Here is a 7,978-nt window from a genome sequence, read left to right as displayed (position 1 = left end):
TCCTTTAAGTGAACACAAGGCAAAGGCTGTAGGAGACCTGATACATTTAGATGTATGGGGTCCTTATAAAATAACCAGCTATGATGGTTATAAATATTTTTTAACTATTGTTGATGATTTTTCTAGAGCAGTCCGGTGTTATTTCTTAACTAGTAAAACTGAAGTTTTTGAAAACTTAAAGATATTTTATGAACTTGTGTTAACTCAGTTTAAAAAGAAAATTAAAATCATTCGAAGTGATAATGGAACAGAGTTTGTAAACAGTCAAATGAATAGTTTTTTTGAAACTAAAGGTATCTTGCATCAAACAACTTATTCCTATACACCACAACAGAATGGAGTGGTGGAAAGAAAACATAGACATTTGTTAAATACTGCTAGAGCCTTGATGTTTCAGGGTGGACTACCTTTAAGGTTTTGGTCTGATTGTGTTTTAACTGCTGTGTATCTTATTAACAGGTTGACATCATCTGTGTTAAATGGTAGAAGTCCTTTTGAAATGATGTTTAGTTTTAAACCCTCATTATCTCATCTTAGAAACTTTGGATGCTTGTGTTTTAGTACTATATTACATGATTCAGACAAATTTTCATTTAATGCTGAAAAGTGTGTTTTTCTTGGTTATTCAAGTTTTAAAAAAGGGTATAAATTGTGGAGTTTGGATAATAAAAAAATATTTTTTTCAAGAGATGTTAAGTTCTATGAAAATGTATATCCTTTTAAAATTAATCAAGAACTCACTGTAGATAGTCAGCTGAATCATGTTAATTTTTTTGATAATATTGTATCTGAAGTTTCTAACATACCCGATGATGAAGAGGGTACAAATGGTGCTCAAGATCCTATTAGTGATGATCAGCAACCATTGTTTCCCTCTACATCAGCCCCTGTTTCAGATGCTGAGTTGACTCTGCAAACTAAACAGGAGGGCAGTAGTGGACAGGATACAAATGAGAGGGCAGAGGACACTATAGGGTCATGTCACACCCCGATATTTCCACGTATTACCGGTGGGCCCGGTGGGGAGTACGTGACGTAGTTGATATCATCATAGTCAAACCACACAATTTAAATGTACAACGGAAGCAAAAATATATTACAATCCGGTATGAAGTAATATCCAAGTATTACAATACGGAAAGTAAAAGATCCACAGGCGGATCGCAAATAAAATAAAACATTGTTCAACAGACTTCAGGCATCTAAGCCTGCGAGACTTCTATATGATGTTAGGAGAAACCAGCCTATTACGCGTAGTACCTGCACTTAGTCTTTTTGGGAAAATACGTCAGTTTTCACTGGTAAATACAATTTAACTGACTCATTTTGAAAAGGGTTTTTAAAAATTTGATTTAAATGCCCGTGGCACAAAACATTTTATAACTTGGGATAATTATTTGCTTAATAATCTTGTAAAAGAATTACATGTTTATTCTGCGTTCGGTAGCCCGGGTCGTGCCGGGTTAAAGATTAATAGACACACCACTTAATATAATTCCGCCGCGAGACTTCTCTCGTATCGACGATTATACATGTTGTACTGCACTACGGGTGTACGCCTACACCCGAGTGCTAAGGTCGTGGCCATTCTTTGAATGATGCCAAGGATATCCGGGACATGGTCATTAAACTCCCAAAGGCATTAAACAAACAAAACAGCATTTTTAAACAGGTCACTTGACTGCACATAACCACAGACCGGTTAAGGTCAATTACCCGACCAAGCGGTATTTTATATACCGTACCCCAAGCCCGTATAGGGAAAATAAGTTAAACGTATTTACCTGAGCTAAATATAAATTTAATCCCAGCCGTATACCACCAAGCAAGTACAGATAGCTTTTACTGGGCTCCTAAATCTGGAACGAAGGTTTTTAATAATCTATTAGATTTCTAACGGGTCTTTAATTTGGCCTAAGCCTAGACCGGTTAGTTCTTAAATGAAGATTACGGTTTAAACGCACGATAAGGCGAAGACCGTTTTAGAATGTGGTTTTGACCCAACAAGCTTGCATACTTGTTTAATATGGGTAACTTAATCACATTCTGGATTTTGAGACTGAAATGATATGGTTTGACCCGTTTCGGCTAAAATGGGTAAACTAGTTACCTACGCCGATTCGAACGCATAAAGTGCGTAACGAGTAACCATAAGAGTCATATACAAGTTTCCTAAGTTAATATGCCTTAAACATGTTGTGATATCAGAATGATACATTCCATTATGCCCCAAATGGTTTTAAACCCAATTTATGCCTTATGAGGGCATTTTGGTCATTTTAAAGGGTGTACAAGGGTTTAAATCATAACCTGAAGTACAGGTCTGATTAAATCAGTAAATATACTTAATTTACTAAGTTATAACAGTAGGGTATCAAACCTAGGTGAATTTTATTACCTTTAACCTTACTATGCACCGTAGGGGCATTTTGGTAATTTCACATGTGCCTAAAAGGTGAATTCTGGAATTCTGAGTTTAAAATATTTGCCTACTGTTAAAAGTATAAAAACTTACTGAACACATCAGCAGGTATCAATCCTTTATGCTTAAAAAGGTTCTAGTACATACTTATGCGCTAAAAATGCTTAAAAAGGCGATTTAGAGCCATTTCCGGGTTTTCTGTAAAAAAAGCTGATATTTTTAATATTCCAGAAGGCTCAAAATAATTTATTTAACATTTCAAATCAGTAGAAAAAGGTTTGGGGTCAAAAGAATTTATAAAACTCATTTTATAGCCCAAAGCAAAACCGGCATTAGCCGAATTAAGCTTAAAACACTAAGTTATGCTCAGCCTAAAATTAAATAAAAATTTCTAAAAATCCCAAAATATTATTTTAATACAGTACGTACAAAGTTTTGTATAAAAATTTGGGTTTAGAGAGGCTATATGCAAATTTACGCTATTTAATTACTAAAGAAGCTTCTAATTACGCTATTGAGCATAACTCCTAATCTAGACCTCAAACTGATGTAAAATTTTATGGACAACTTTATAATTCAGTAGTGAATGTTTCTATCCTCTCACATTTTCAAAAATATCGTTTTAAGGTAAAAAGGGCATAACGGTCAACATTTAGGCTTTTAACGGAAACAAGCATGAACTAGGATTTCTGTGGAACCAAGTTGTATAACTTCAGAGAGTTATACTAACTTATAATACGGTCCTAATGGAATCCTAAGGCATATCTAAACTAAGCTAAATCGGGTCAGAACTGAAAGTCAAAGCAAAAGTCAACTTTTGCGACTTTCGGTTCCGAACCGAGCCTATGCTTAGAATTGTCGGGTTGAACATGCTTAGACATGTTCAATTAATAACTACCAAGTTATTAATATGAGAAAACTGATTTTATGGCTTCTATATTAATAGTTATGTATTTATTTAAAACTAACCCGTTTGACTTTTATTTGACCCGACAATTTAACTAAGTAAACGTGGTAATTAGGAGATGCCCTTTGGAGGGTTTAACACCCACCTAATTACGGTCACGTAGCCATGTTCGTTGCGAACCATGGCTTAGCCGTTTAAAAGTCAAAGCGTTTATCGAAACGCTTGACTTTTCGGCTATAACCGCTAAACAATAAAACTAAGAACGAAAGGATACTCACAAAGGGTCCAAGCAAGGATGGAAATGACCTTGGATGTTCAGGTATGAAGCACTAAGGCCCCAACTTAGAACAATTCAGATCATGGGTGAAATGAGAGCAAGAATTAAGTGGGTTTATATAGGAAAGCAAGGACCGTTAGGATCGTTTCTTGGTAAACGTGATCAAATCTGGACCGTACACCTTTACCCACGGTTTTGGTAAACAATGGGTGCCCCAAAACAGCCCCTAGGTTGATAAAAACCCACTTGAAACACCTGGAAACAGCTGGAACAGCTGGTAACAGCTGGAAATTAAGTTTCTGAAATGGCAGTTTTGGTCCCTGCATGCTTCTAGCCCCTTTCTGATGCGTTTGAGGCCCGTTAAACCATTTTTAAGCCTCTACAATGATGCCTAAACATGAGGGACATGAAACATGCTCAAGAATATGTCGGATGTCGGTTCGTTTGGTCGTACGGTCACGTTGTGCGTCTAATTACGACGAAACACGAACGGACGCGAAAAACGATCCAAACGACGCGACGAATGGAATTTTATCATGGAGATCACTAAAATAAAATATTTTAGTGCTTACATAAATTTTTGGGTGTCCGGGGATATTCAGAATGCGAGATATGCGCAAAAGTGCAAACTTGTGCACTTTTTGACACTTTTAGTCCCTGCATGACATAAAAGTTTATTTTTGCGTACCAAACACCTCTAAACCTATATCTAAGCTATATAAAGGATAAATAGGGTATGTTTAACTTATGGACATATTCCGGAAGGTCCGTTACCATACGATTCGACTTCCTTTTGCAGTTTGACGCAATTAGTCCCTTAATTGCGCAAAGTAGCGCGAAATGCCGTTTAATGATATCTAAGCCTTCCATGGCCCATAATAATCATTCCCAAGCATATATTTAAATACTACTACGCTCCCGTTTGCTTAAATGGTCACCGAATGGCGTAGATTCAAAAGTTGACGCTTTAGGCCCCTCTATTGCGCAAACTTGCGCATTTCATCATTTATTAGCATTGAAGCCTCATCTAATCCATATTAGGCATTATTGAAAGTATTATCAAACATCACGATGCTTCGGGTCCGCCAAAAGGTCATTCAGAGGTATAATTAAACATATTGACACTTTTAGCCCCTCTAACTTGCAAAGTTGCGCGTAACTTCACTTATAGGCATAAAAACCTTAGTTGGCCATTACTTGGCATTCCCGAGAGTATAATTAAATATCATGAAGCTCCCGGTTTGTTAAAAGGTCACTCAGAGGTAAGAATTAACATGTTGACGCTTTTAACCCTTCATTGCGCAAACTTTCAATTCATTACGCAAACGGCTACACTTTATCATCAAGCGGCACATTTGTGAACATTACCATCGTGAGAGGTTATTTAGAAACTTATTTTAGGTATGCTAACACTTCCAGTCCTTTAAAAATCAAATTTTTCGATTTTTCGAAAAAGTAGTCCCTAAACTTCACTGTTTGACTTCATCAGGGTTTATTACACGTGTCAATACCTCATTGGACGTGATTTTACGAGGTGTTACATCCTCACCCCCTTAAAAGAAATCTCGACCTCGAGATTTGCTAAAATGCTGTAAGTTCCTTTTGTCGCATAACGGACTTAACTTTCATAGCATGTCTGGAGTCTTTCCAATCTCCCAAGTTGACCTCTACATTAGGTACATGTATCCCTTTCGAGCATTCTTAACCTGCCGGTCCTTAATCAATACAGGTTTCTCATCATATCATAGATCTGCCTATCATATGGGTTAATGCTTCTTGACTTATTGGTGAAACACATCCTTAAATCCTCAATGTGTAACGTATTGCGAGATCCGTCAAGCTCCTTAAATAGGTTTTAGCTTATAAGCTATTTGATCTTGATACATTCGATTCCTTCGAATGATTTCATATATTCAGAGCTTACTAGCCTGATAATTAACAGATTGGCACACCTTTCCATAGTGATATCTTTTGTTGAACTTTATTTCTTAACAAGAACTTAGGAGGTTTGCTATTTCCATGAATCCTTGATTCTCTGCCGAATACTGGCAACTTATAAATGATTATGGATTTGCATGATCTTATTCGTTGTTTCCAAGGCAACTTTCAGATCCTGATAATTGGACTTATCAATTTTCTGTCTAACAATAGATGTTTAACATCTCATCTATACAAGGTCTCCCAAGGAGCAGCCTTGATACTTATATAACAACTATTATAGAAAAGCTAATCTTAAGGTGAGATGGTTATTCCAATCACTACTTACAACTAACCTTAAGGGATAGCTAATCCTTTAAGTCAGTCGAATAAATCGACGATCCTGGGCGGCTGATGGAAATTCTTAATTGTTGCCTAATTAGGGTTGCGGTAATCAATGCATAAGCAAAATGAACCGTCTTTCTTAATTAACTACATCGAATCCTCAGAATATTGAGTTAGGCTATATGAATCCTTTATTTAAAACTTACTTAATCAGGGTTTCGATTCATCCAATGATGGTACTAGCCGTCTTGGAGATTTCATATTAATACAGCCCTAAATAGGATATAAATCTTAACTCTACTTGCCTCTCAGGAGGTAACAGGGTAATCTTAGGAGAAGAAAATTCAAGATACAAGGCGGTTGTAGAGATTTTCCAAATTTCAGGCTCCAGTTTACCCATTATTTCTCGTGTCAAATAAATGACACACTCATGTTATAAGTCCACGAATTCCTTAATTGGGAACATTTGCATGAAAACTTCCATTCTGGATATCTTCTTTGAATACCATTAGTTGACTTTAGTACCATATGACCATCGGGATATCTTTGTGGTCTCATGCATTAAACCTCCATACTGATCAGGCATGGAAGCAATCTATGGAACATTTTAAGATACATCAATCCTCATATGGCGCTTTTATCATACTGTCTGGTATTCGCAATCGATTGAGATCAAGGAGATATCAACTGTATATGCCGACGCACTTCCTCTATAGAGAAGATACTTCAAAAATTTACGGCTGAAGGTTTCTGATGGGAACAGAAGAAATGGTTCTTGTGATTTCGCTTGTAAGTTTTAACTTACACTTAATATCTGGGGTTCTTACGGGATATTTTCTAAAAGTTTGCTAAGCTTATGGTTTTATGAGAAGCTTATCAGTACCCGAAACCAAACGAAATTCTTAGTACTAAAATCACAATAGGGGGGTTTATCTAATATCATTATTAATGCGAACTGCCTCTAATCATTCATCAGGAGGGTTAAACGCCTCTATTCTTAATCCTTTTAAACTCAGCTGCAGAATCTTTAACAATTTCGAGGCAGTCTTAGCTTGACTGGTTATTTCTTAATCTATTTAACATGAGTAGCTGAGGTAGATCCTTAATGGATTTACGATGAGTAGGTTTTGAGAACTTTTCATGACTTTTCTTATATCCTTTCAAGCAGCTGTGTTAATTTCAGTTTTGGAGACTAACTTCATTAACGTTGAGGCTCACATCTGTTGCGCCATTAACACTTGTCGCATCTTCTAGCATCGCGACTGTTGTTTGTCCTTTCCGAGTTTTCCATACTCAAAGCTTTGGTATTAAATACCAATTTCAACAAGTGCTCAGGCAGTCCTTATCATGTTTCTTCCTTGAATTGCCAAGGGCTTAACATAAAAAGTCTTGATAACCACTTGCTTCTTATTACCCACAATATGGGTTTAGCTATAAGATGACCAATCCATTCCTATCACTATATCGAATCCTTCTATTTCAATGGAAACAAGGACAGTGGAAAAGAATGGTTCCTAATAACATCCATCTAATATTGCTGAAGCAGTCTCTAGGGTACCATTGGCCAATCCTACTTTATACTTAACGCTTAGAGTTTTTTTTTTTTTTTTTTAACAGGCAGATTTAAAGATTTACAAAATCCATTGTCTACGAAAGACTTATCTGAACCTGAATTAAGTAATACTCTAGCATGAGCGTTATTGATAAAGAAAGTACCTGTTGCGATGTCGTCATCCTGATTAGCTTCTTGAGCATCCATTTGAGAGTTTTCAGCGTTGGTCTTCTTAGCCTCCCCAGGCTTCTTGGTTTTATTTGGGCAATTAGTCCTGATATGCCCCTTCTCGTTGCAACCATAACAGGTTGCATCTTCCAGCTTCTTGCAATCCAACGTCTTGTGGCCTTTGGTCTTGCAAATTCCACACAATTTAGCACGTGGGTCTATCGTGCATTTCCAAAATGTTGCTTTCTGCAGTTACTGCATTTGGGTTTTGCCTTCTTTGGCTTGGACTGGTTTGAACCGGCCTTACCCTTTTTGCAACCTTTATTTGGGGTGTCATCGGACTTTCGCTTATGATCCTTCAACGCACGGTCCACAGCGTTGTTTACGGCT

At 36.9% G+C, this 7,978-nt stretch overlaps 1 long non-coding RNA gene across 1 annotated transcript; it reads right to left on the bottom strand.

Annotated features, from left to right (window-relative positions):
* Positions 1-1,084: 1,084 nt before the first annotated feature.
* LOC110874891 lies at positions 1,085-1,840 on the bottom strand. The gene is made up of 2 exons (XR_002556301.2): positions 1,785-1,840; positions 1,085-1,271 (listed from the first exon to the last, which is right to left on the bottom strand). It is a non-coding gene; the product is annotated as an uncharacterized LOC110874891 (long non-coding RNA).
* Between the last annotated feature and the right edge of the window lie 6,138 nt (positions 1,841-7,978).

Source organism: Helianthus annuus, chromosome 9 (genome assembly GCF_002127325.2).
Source record: "Helianthus annuus cultivar XRQ/B chromosome 9, HanXRQr2.0-SUNRISE, whole genome shotgun sequence".
Classification (NCBI taxonomy): Eukaryota; Viridiplantae; Streptophyta; class Magnoliopsida; order Asterales; family Asteraceae; genus Helianthus; species Helianthus annuus.
The sequence above is the reverse complement of the archived record's forward strand: the minus strand, read 5'-3'. Positions and strand labels throughout refer to the sequence as shown.